Genomic DNA, 12,086 nt, shown 5'->3' on the forward strand with positions numbered 1-12,086 from the left:
GTGGCTGAAGCTAAGGAAGCAGTGAAGACCACCAGGTTGGTGAACAGTTTGCAAATAAAACAAAAAGCTTTTATCACCCATCAAGGCATTGTTCCTCAAGAACCACAGTAGCTAAGTAGACAGGTCACGTAGAATCTTAACAATTTCATTTCCGCATCAAATGATGACGTGCTGTGGTTAGTGTCTTTTTGTAGTGATGTAGTACTTTTTGAAGCCTGGTGAAAATGCTGCTCTTTGGAGGAAGAAGCTGAGTACATGGTCACTCAAAAAACTTCTACCTTTTTGCAAGGAAGTACAAAAATCTCTTTCTAGGGGAGAAAAATGCATTTTTTTTTTTTGATGTCTTGGTGGGTGTCACTCTTGGCTATAGGAAGTCGATGCTCTACGATATCTCACTGTATTAGAAAGATCTGAAGGCATTGTTTGGTTTGTAATGAAGTAGCTCTTGTTACCTTTAAAACCTGCTTTAAAACATTTTTTGTTGTTTTACTTGCTCTTCCTCTAAGCTGTTTTGTGACAGTGTATTATCTAGCTTACAGCTTGGGTCCCATGAACCCTAAAACTAGTAATTGGTCAGAAATGATTTTTAAATGTTCTGTTGTTATAAATACACATTACAGTGTGGTGAGGGGAGAGGGTTCAAGACTGAAAACCCAGGAATAATAAAAAAAATTCTAGCTGTCTAGCTTGTCAGTTTTTTGCTATTTGGAATTTCTCTAGCGTTAATGGAGGTCTGTTATTTACATGGAAAATAGGATCATGCTCTGTTTCTTTCCAGGAAAAAATTCATGGCTCTGCTATTAGAACTGCATCATAAATATTTTCACTTTTTATTATACATGTAGTAAACAATTTAACAATAAAATACTTTCTGCAACCTTTTAGTTGGTCTGGGTTTTCATGAATGTAAAAGCAAGATGGTGCTTTAAAACATTCCATGTACCTCTCTCAATTTCCAGAAGCAGAACACACTGTTAAGGGTGGACTGTGAGGAGTTTAAGAATTTTTGAAATGTAATTCCTGATTTGGTTTCAGTCCACACACATCTTCATGAACTGTCTATATAGGAAGATTTTCTCTAATGTTTTTTACTGTATAGTGTGACAAGTAACCCACCATAAACATTTTCAACAGTACAAAGCCAAAATAAGTTATTTAACTACTTAATTGAATGACACTTGGATAGGTTTGGGGTTTTTTTTGGCCTTTAATGTGTCATGCTAGTATTTCTACAACTTCTGTTGTAGGTATTTGGCACCTCAGCTCATTCTGCTAATAGTAAAAATAATTACCAATAGTTATAATAAGAAGCTGAATTGCAGTGTACTTCCATTATCTGCACATTGTCCAATCATCCATCAATGCATTCAAGACAGGTTTCCAGTAACACTGAACTTTGTTGCTTATATGAGGCTGCATTCTGCTAGCCCTAATTTCTTGCAGTGACTGTGAGTTGTCTTATGGAAATTAGCTCAGTGTACACTATGTGTGTTTATCACTTTGATGTGTTGGATGCTAGCACATCAGGATTTTTATTTTTAAAGATTTTGTAGGTCCTGCTATCCCTTCTTGATTTTTCCCTATTGGATTTGATGGAAGAGTTCGCATACCAGTTTGGCTTTCGTGACAGAAGAGAAAATATGGAATGATTACAATGGTAAACACATGCTGGCCTGCAACATATAGAAAACGGTTTTACTGAAGACTAAATTATGTGTATGGTTGGACCCAAACTTGAGACTCTTTGTCGTCTTTTCTTAATCCAGCCAAACAAAAACTAAGTGCAAAAGGTACATGCACTGAGGAGTGAGGGGAATTCAGTACTGTCTGTGGGATGAAAACTTGTGAAAACATATTGTAGCTGCATTTCAGGAAGCTTGAAGATTTTTATGAAGGTGTAGTGCTTGTCACATTGATTCATTGATGCTCAAGGATGTTCTTCTTTTATCCTTCAAATACACAGCTGTCATGCTTTGAGCTCAATATGAATGATTTTTTAAAAAAAAGTGGTTTTCTAATATGCCTTCCTGATACTAGGTATACTAATCAGAACTTGATACTGCTGCTTATGCATGCTTTTTTCATGACACTGAGAGTCATACATGTGCAGTCATACACATTTGTGGTAGGAAGTGAGAAGATTCCAGATGGGTCATGGAGACAAAAATACTGATGCCAAAGGAATTGGAACTTTTCACTGTCACAAACAAAAAAAAAAAGTTATTTAATTTTTTTTCCTGCTGCAAATAACAATCTTCCTCAGTGATGATAACACCAGATTAAAATGTATCGTGGTCTTTCTTCATCACGTATATGAACAAATAGTGTTCTAACTCTTAGCAGACCATTGTGCCTTGTTAGATTTTATTTTGCCACTAACCTCTGTCTTAAGTACAGATGGTTCCACTACTACTATTCAGGTGATGGCTGCAACATATAAAAGCATCCTGGGCAAAAAAGTAGCGGGGTTAAAGAGGATTTCTGTAGTAGTGTTTTCTGGTTTCATACTTTCTGTGCAATGTGCACTATTCAAGTGAGCTTTATAAATTAAGGTCAAGTCTTAAAATTGTATTACACATCTGTAAGTAGTCATTGGATGTCTAATTAGAAAAGCCCCTTTAACTCACCTGAGCAGTTCCCTGCCAAAGTTCAGTTCATGAGTTACCTTTTTCTTTGTAGGCAGCTTCATTTGAAACAAGCCTTGGAACAGCAGTTGGGCTTGCGTTTCTCTCTTCTAGCCCCCTTAGTGTTGGGACAGTTTTTTAAGGACTGTATCTCGTACTGGGCTAACAGAGACTTTTGTTTGAGTGACTTAATGACTCTTAACATTTTTCTTTGGAAAGTGCTTTTTTCAAAAGAAGATTAGAACTCTGCACTGTCAGTAAATAAGTCATTCTTATACAGCATGCACATTTTAACACACTATTGTTGTTCACTTGCCAACTTTGTATTTTCAGCTAGCGTTTTAATTTTAAATATATTTTATTTGACATGGTGGTGTCAGGGCAATGGTTGGACTTGATGATCCCAGAGGTCTCTTCCAACCTGATTGATTGTGTGATTCTGTGACATAGAATTCCATATTGTTTTGGGCTGAGAAAAAAATATTAATACAGGTAACTTTTCAGTTTTTGAAATGTGACCCAGAGCTTCCTGTCTATAATGTATAAAATCAAGTGAAACTCTCTTCCAAGTCCTATTACTATAAAGCGATTGTTTATGTAGCTTTTAACCTATCACTGGGTCTTGTTTATCTCTGAAAAACAGAGGGAGTTTACATTGTTTACAATCAAGTCAGTAATGACTTGATTGTTAATTTGTTTATAGGCATTAAACAGAATTTACATGGGTATAAGTAGGTATTTTATGTTGTCTTGCTCTTTCCCTGTGAATGAGACAGTGAGACGATTTTTGTAATGTGAACAAAAATTGATATCGTTGGAGACCTGAAAGCTCACTCATTGAAAAAAATTGGCATCAGTGTTGCAGGGAATCAAGGCACCCTGCAGAATGTTCTGATAATTCTCCTTTTTATAGCCCATATGAAATCATAGGTCTTTTTACACACACAGCTTAAGATACAGCTGTGTTTCTGCTGCTTGCCTGGTTCCTTAAGCAGTTCCCATTCTAATATTTCTTACAGCATAATTGTAATAAAAGGTGTTAAATTCAGTGTTTTCTGTGTAATAAATATCTGAATAAATCTGTAAGAAACAGGCAAACGAGAGAAGTTTTGGCTTGTTGATGCCGTGGATTATGGTCTTCAGCAAATCTAAACATACATCTCTATTTGACTATATAAAATCCAATAGCCAAGAATTTAGAAGGTAAATGAGTGATAATGCGTAGGATGCTAAAGAGAACTTGCCATAATACTAGTCAGTAATGTTGAGACATATCACATCCTTGGCACATCTTCTGAGTTTAATGGAGGAAAATCTTCAGAGGGGAGGTGTTACTGATATCTTATAACACCAAATTTATTACAAGTACATTTTTTTGGGTCATAATTCTTTTAATCCTTATAGCAGACAGGATTCTCATGTACAGATGGTGAATTATAGCGTTGTTCATGTGTTTTTTATCTGGCCAGGAGTTAATTTCCCTGCTCGATACAACCTTTTCGTGTTTGAAATGCTCATTCTAGAATACCAATGGTAAAGGAATGATGTGGCCTTTAACGTGCAGTGTCTTTGTTCAGGCTGGTTTTGTTTTCAATGTAACTAGTCAGCATGTAGTGGGGTTTTGAGTATTGGTAATACTGATAGTGGTTTCTCTGAGCTTCTCTAAAGTTTGATACAGACTTTGGTAGAGGCTCTGCTGCTCTTTCTTCCCTAGATGAAATTATTTTTGGCCTTAGGTATTTACAAGCTGAATTCAAGAACTGCACTACCCACTTGTCCTGTAGTGAGGATATCCTGAAGTAGGATCAAATACATTGCTTGTGTAAACCATTGTTGTGTTATTTGTATTTTCATTTAAGGACCAAACATTTAAGCTGGTATCATCTATTCACAAATTACCTTGTCTTCTAGACTGTTGTTCCCTTAGGAATAAAGTGATTCTGCATCTCAACGATCCTCAGAAAGGGGGTAATAAGGTACATAGTTGTAAATATTTACTTCTGCTTTTTTAACAAGCTTTTTAATGCATTCCTGCAGCTGGGAACACTTGGCAACAAAGTTGACAACTTTGAACATCCTGGTGAAACAACATTAAATCTTCTAAATTCATTAGTTCTAATCAAACATGCTTTGGAGTTGTTTCCTGAAGAGTTAACAAGAAAAAATCTTTCCATTGGAGGAACAAGATAAGGAGGGTTGTATCTCATAGTGTAGGTTTCTGATACTATGTCTTCCAGGGAAACATTCTTGTTTGTTTTTGTTTAACTGTGTTTTTTTTTTTTTTACAGAATGACTTTAAATTTGTAACTTTTCTGTCATCTGCTTACAAACTGCAGATGAGTGTACAGAGGAAGCTATAGGTACTCAGAATGTTACATGTGTGCATTGTTACACTGTATAACTTTATTGAAAACATTCACTGTGGCAATAATGCTTATCTTCCCAGTCATTTGAAAATTTAGTGTTAACACTGAGTTAAGTTTATATATTTACCTTTGTGGGAATGTTGGGATTTATTGCAAAGTTCTTCAAATAAATCTATTAAGAGAAAAATATTGTAAAACTCTTTTCTGTGTTAAAATACTGACACTTTTATAAAAATGTAATATATTCTGTAAAGCTTTTCTCTCTTGTTGAATGTAGTAGGACCAATAAATTATAGCTTCTAAGAGGCTGTGTTGATTTAATGTAATTTTCCTTGATTCTACCATCTCTGCCATTTTTCAGGATGCTGCTGGCAAGTACCTGAGTTAACCAGATACAGTTAAGAGTAGTCTTAGTTGCAAGTTCTTATTCAGCCTACAATTTTGGTCACATTTGGGGTCACCTCAGCTTCCTGGTAAACTGCTGGCCCTCTTCACTCAATATGTCATGTCCAGGGTAGAAAGTTAAAGCAAATTTCAGTGCTAAATACTAAAGCATAAATACTATGATTCTATTGCATTAATTACTACTTATAGAGATAGATACTTAGTTTGCCATCTGTTCTCTAGGCCTTTAATTTTGTTTTTCAGTGTATTTCAGAGTATATTAGAGCAGACCTAATGACAGGATCAGATTTATGTTTTGTTAAGGGTGTGTACACACATTATATAAAGTGATAAGGAAAGGCTGAGAAGAAAAAGAATGCCTCTCAGATATGTGCATGCAGTCCTGACACAGCAGGCTTTTATCTTTTAAAGGACAAACAGTACTGTATTAAAAAATAGAAAATGCAGCTTTTGATGTTGACTATTTTTATTCCTTTAAAAAAATTCAGAAAGTGTCAAGTTATCCTCGAGTTCCATTACTCATTGATTATCTTTGTTACGAAATAGGCTAATATTAGTGTGTTCTTTGCCAATTTATTGTATTTAAATTTTCATTCTTTTCTTCATTCCAACAGTTTATTAGAATTTACTTCCAGATGACCTTATGTTGTTGTGCTCATTAGGCTTAAAAAAAAGATTTCTAATTTTTCTTGTTAATGGACAATGTTCATAGAAAGCTTTTCTTGTAAATCTTCCTGCTCAGCCCAGCTAATAGTTTAACATGTTTTGACCTGCAGATTTGAATATTTCTTAGTCACAGTTGAGTATTTTTGCTTGTTGATCTCTAGGAAATATATATTTTTGAGTTACTTATAACACAGTTACATCTAAGGAAGTGCTCCTTTGTATGATCGGTTACATCTTAAATGTAGACCATAAATACAGGTCTTAAGAAGTTTTTTTTCGTAACATCCATCTGTTGCTGATCAGTCACTAACTGTGTGGTGCTTCATCTGGCAGTTCAAGGAAGTACTTTGACATGCATCCACACTTTCAGTATTGATGTGCCATTTGTAGATAAAGGATCTGTGCAGTGTTACTCTCTTGCAGCACCATTAAATGAACAATGAAAAAAAAGTTACTGAAAATAATTGCAGTGGTATATGTGCTTGTTCTTTTATTTCTTGCTTTAATTGGAAGACTTTCCCTGTGCAATGGAATGGAAAAGATGGCTGAGAAGGATCCTCATAGCTGTATTCTGAAATTTACTAGATCAGGATTTTAACGTGGGATATTAATGTAATCTTACCCATCAGGAAGCACATTTGGTCTCTTGTCTTTTGTCTGCACCTATTGTTGCAATCTGTCTGGTTCTCCATCTGGCTGAGTGCAATAATCCCTATGTGAGATTTCAGGCAAGAGAAACAGACTTGTATGTATTTCCAGTGCCACAACTATTTTAACTGTTTTTCTGTGCAAGTGTGGGAAGTGACCAAGCTGAAAAATACAGAGCCCTTCACTACTCAAGAAAAGCTTTGGCCATTCTTCTTCATATCGTACTGTTTCAAGTTCTGTGAGAAAATTTTTGTATACCTTTGAAGGGACTGATAGGAATAATCTTTGCCTACGAATCAAGATTGTTTGTGTGACTCTTTTATCTTCAGCCCTAAGCTTTTCAGGATTCAGGGGGCTGTTTGAGCCTGACTTTTAGCTTGTGGCAAAAGACACAAGACCAAAGTAAATTAAGAAGGTTTTTTTCTATCACCTTTGAAAAGAAATTAAAGGAGAGAGACTCACAGTCCTTTTCACACTGTGTGAGCAAAGTGTTTCTGTTACGTGCTTACTAATGCTTTAATTTCTAAAGCTGCAGGAGTTTTTTCTTTTCAAAAGCCGGAGTCCTTAAAATTATGGCAGTATGTGCTATGTAATCTATTCTTCAGCCATTTGCTCTGCTAGTCTAACTTAGTAATTTGAAAGCATGTAAGCAAAATACTGCTCTGTCACTGCAAAGAGTTTCTTTATCCATTGATTTGGAATGTTGTGTAAGATTTTTCTGTCCTTTGTATGTATTGCATCTTGCTTTGGGGCAAGGACAAAGAAAGATCACTTCCTGTGGGTTTTTTGTCCTTCCTTGTTTGAGTGGTAACATAAACCACTGCTATTTCCATGTAGTTCGTCTATGAACTGCAATAATAAAGCTGGGTTTTAATGGATGAGTGAAATAAATTAGTCTTATGAAAGATGACTCTATTGTTGTCAAGTTAAAACTTTCCCTCTTCATTGTTTTGCTGATGCAGTATAGGCATAGCTCTTAGAAAATGAAATTTTAAACTGGCTGTGTTGTACTTAGCATTTTGTAAAACATAATAGGCTGCCTCAGAACGATGCACTGTTGTGTGTTTTTTTTTTTTTTTAAATATTTGAAAAGTGAATTTAACAGTATATAAACCTGCGGTGTGTGATTGAGGTCCCTTTCTTCAAAATATTCAAGAGCTATGTAGTCTTGTGAATGTTGCTGAAGTGTTTAATGTGCTTAACAAAAACAGAGCTTATGAAGAATTTTCTGTATGTAATATGTACTAAGCCTGTCTCCTGTAGAAGACAGCCTAGATTCTTTGGTGAGTGTGGTAAGCTGTTACCTTTCCACTCTTCCTTTCATATCTTTGTGGTATGAGTGGCAGGTGGGGAGGAGTTGCTGAAGCTGGGATGACCGCTGAAGAAATGCGTACGGAATGACGTGTTGAGAAGTAGCATGTACCATTGGGCTGACCTGAAAGGTGTGTGCAGGAAGGATGTTGCAGCTGAGCGGTTGTTGTGGTAGAAGTAGGTGTGCCCTTGTGCTCCATGTGCTCCTTCAGTTGGGGTACTTTTGATTTAGATATTATCAGAACTAAGAAGTTTGTGTACTGTAACTCAAGAAGAAATATTAAGAATTTGTAATTATTTTTACTGATAAGAAGAGACTCTGCGTAGAGGGGAAAGGGGAAGGGTAGGGAAGTGGACGCATTCTTTGGTTGGTAGGGGTATGCAAATGTCTATATATTGGGTGGAAAAAAAGAGATGTGAAGTACAGAAATTGCTTGTAATGCAACTGAGAGTACTTTTGCATCTGACTTTACTGCCTTTCCTTACCTTGGTGCCCCGAATGAATGAATGTTCTGTCTTAGTTGCAGTTCACTGAGAAAGATGGGTGAGATGTATGTGTGTGTGGGTTGAGAGGAGAGGTGAATGTGTACCTGAAGGGAAAAAAACAAATCAAACCAACCAAAACCCCAAAAACCCAAAACCACCAACAAGCAACCCCAAAACCTTGAACAAAACAAAGAAGTCCCAGTTAGAACACTTTTCTTCATGTTAGTATTGAAATTTTAATTTTACTTGCTGATGGGTATTCTTATTAATACAATAATCTCAAAATTGTTTTTGTACAGTATTGTTCGGCTGAAATCTTTTGCAGGCAAAAGAATACCTTGTTTTTCTCCCTCAAACGAAGAGAAAGTCCTATTTTCTTGCATGTGCTGATTTGTTCCTTTTGTTGATTTGGATGTTAAATGTTGACTTGGAGTAAAATTACTAGATTTATTGGACATTTGTTAGTGAGATAAGGTGTACCTTTCAAGCTAAGGACGTCACACTGAACAATCATCAAGATGTGCGAGATGTTTGTGGAAGTGAAGTAGCAGCAAAGAAGCAGCTGGGGAAATTCCATGTTGCCTTATCCCTGTTCCCTGGTCCTTCCCCAAATTCTCTTCTCTGGCATTTGTGCTGGGTGGGGCGAGCAGGATGTAAAGGGAGGGTGCCCCAAAGCTGCAGTTTAAGTAAGGGGTGTATTTTGTTTCTATCATGGGTGCAGATGTATTTGGGCAGGGCTGGGCAGCAGCCAGGTGGGCAGGCTCCCCTTTCTACTGGCGCTTGATTCTGTGTATTTTCTGCCTGCCCTCCTTCTACTCCTGCCCCAACTCAGCTGAACATGGTAGAAGAGCAATTACAGTTGCTGCATCAGCCTGACAAGCAGGACTGTGCTTCCCCTTCCTAAAGGAACCTAAATGCATTGGTGAAGGCATGACAGTCATGGTAAAGGCCTGTGAGGGTGGGAAAAAGCTGGCTTTTCTAGGGATTTGTGTAAGCAGGCAGTACATGGACGGAGGGGGTGACCAGTATCTTGTGCGTAGGGACTTTCAGCAGAGTTATTGGTTTCAGACAAGTAGCTAGATACTGAAGGATGCTGGGAACATTTGTTGGAGTGTGAGTGTGCGAGGGTAGGCTGGATGAAATTTTTAACTAATTTGCTTATAACCTGGAATGCCCTTTATTTATTTTTTTCTTTGAGGTATTTCTTGACTGTCACAGTTGGGAAACACATGACAGATTTTAGATGTTATGGGCATTTAGGACAGGTGATATCAGAAGTGTGTGTGTATGTATTTCTGTATGTCTACTTACAAACATGTAAACACATGTAACCACTTTCTGCCATCCCAAATAGAAACAGCAAAGGCTTTCTGCCCTTGGCCTCTGCAGCTTTCAGAGGCATGCTAGGGGACTGCTAATGTCGCAACTTAAAATTACTTAGCTTACTCCTAAGGACAAACAGAAAGTGTGATAGATGTCTCTTCAGCTCTCCAAATGACAGAAAAACAGAAGTATAAGCTGCTGGAAATGAAGGTGTTCAGCACCTTTGTGGAAAAGGTCAGAGGCAGATGAAAGTGTGATGTTCTTTGCTCCAAGATGTATATGAGGAACATTAAGATTAAAGCAGTTTTCAGGTCAAGCAGTTTTCTCTACCCCAGGTTACTCATTTTCATGCCTCTCCTCACTGTTGTGCCAACACAACTGTTTGCAGCTGTGTCATGAACTGGGTAAGTGAACTGACCTACTTCAAGTTACCCAGGTCTCTCTCTTGATCTGGTTTAGACAGTGCAGTGACTGAATGTCTAACCATAACCAGAGGAAGAAATTCTATCAGAGCTGTACCTCTCAACCTGTGAAAGATGCACCACCGAAGCAGATGTGGAGCAAAACATTCTTGTCCCTCAGACAAATAACAAAGTTATTTACTATTGTGAGGTGCCAAAAGATTTAATGATAAAAGGAGATGGGGCCTAAGAAAGGTCAAGAATGAGTGACTCAGAGCTAAGCGAGAATTCTATTTCAAATCCAAATTCTTTTTTTTTTTTTTTTTCCCCATGTAAAACCACTTATTCATGTCCTTCCTTCTCCCACCCCCCAAAAAATATATATCTTGAAGTTTTTAGAGTGTGTAGTCCTGGTCTGGATTTGACAGTTTGAGGCATAACACTGTAGACTGAATAGATTTGAATTAGTGACTTCAGAATAGGATTTTGACTGGAATCTGCAAATTTTAATTAAAACTCACTACTGGTAGATTAATTTTTGATTTAAACGTGATTTAAAAGACATTTTTTAAAACCACATTAAACCGTGTGGTGATGTATCATGCAGGGAAAGTGTTCCTTTCAGTTTGGTTTTCTTGCCTCAGATGAGATTTTTATGAGGATAAGCATGGCTTGAAGTGCTGTATAGCTAATGAGAGGCATTTGAAATAAAATGAAGCAATCCATTAAGACCTGTGGAAGGTGTTGCACTACTGCAGAGAAGAGAGAACTTGACCAAGTGCATCTATATAGGCTCTAATGAAACGTGTTGCATTACCTTCAAATCCATGTGTGAACACCTACACTGGTAATTCTTCTTTGGGTGTGAAATGAGTGTGGACACCTCCAGAAACAATTAAATGTATGAGGAAAGGCACTGCAGTTGTGCTTGCCACTGTTCTACCTACTGCTATTTGATTGAAAGTTTGCTGTATGATGTGAAAGGAATTTACATGTGTGGGAGTGTTTCTGACAAACACATGTCTAATTTTGGTAATAGTAATAACAAAGACATTACACAAAGGATGATTTCTATCCTAATTATTATTTAGTGATACAAATGGTCTTATAGTAGAGCTGTAACTTATAATAGGAGTTTTGGGTTGCAGTTAGACATTGCAACAGTTTCTTTATAGGTACATATGTTCAATATCTTTATAGATGATCTAGACGTAGGGATTGAGTGCACCCTCAGTAAATTTGCAGATGACACCAAGCTGGGTGGCAGTGTCAATCTGCTGGAGGGTAGGAAGGCCCTACAGAGGGATCTGGACAGGTTAGATAGACGGGCCGGGACCAATGGCATGAGGTTCAACAAGAACAAGTGCCGGGTCTTACACTTTGGCCACAACAACCCCATGCAGCGCTCCAGGCTGGGGGAAGAGTGGTTAGAAAGCGGCCCGGCAGAAAGAGACCTGGGTGGTGCTGATCGACAAGCCGGCCTAAACATGAACCAGCAGTGTGCCCAGGTGGCCAAGAAGGCCAATGGAATCCTGGCCTCTATTAGGAATAGTGTAGCCAGGTGGTCTAGGAAGTGATCGTCCCTCTGTTACTTGGCACGGTGAGGCCGCATCTTGAGTACTGTGTTCAGTTCTGGGCCCCGCACCTCAAGAAAGATGTTGAGGTGTTGGAGCGGAGACCAGAGGAGGGCGACCAAGCTGGTGAAGGGTCTGGAGGGTCTGACCTATGAGGGAACGGCTGAGGGAGCTGGAGTTTGTTTAGTCTGGAGAAGAGGAGGCTCAGAGGTGACCTTATTGCAGTCTACAACTACCTGAAGGGAGGTTGTAGTGGAGTGGGAGTCGGCCTCTTCTCCCAGG

The 12,086-nt window shown here is 37.9% G+C and overlaps 1 protein-coding gene across 1 annotated transcript in view; it reads left to right on the forward strand.

The window, feature by feature from the left end:
- MAST2 (microtubule associated serine/threonine kinase 2) overlaps positions 1-12,086 on the forward strand; it is a 195,305-nt gene that overhangs the window by 8,972 nt on the left and 174,247 nt on the right.

Source organism: Nyctibius grandis, chromosome 8 (assembly GCF_013368605.1).
Source record: "Nyctibius grandis isolate bNycGra1 chromosome 8, bNycGra1.pri, whole genome shotgun sequence".
NCBI classification, from domain to species: domain Eukaryota; kingdom Metazoa; phylum Chordata; class Aves; order Nyctibiiformes; family Nyctibiidae; genus Nyctibius; species Nyctibius grandis.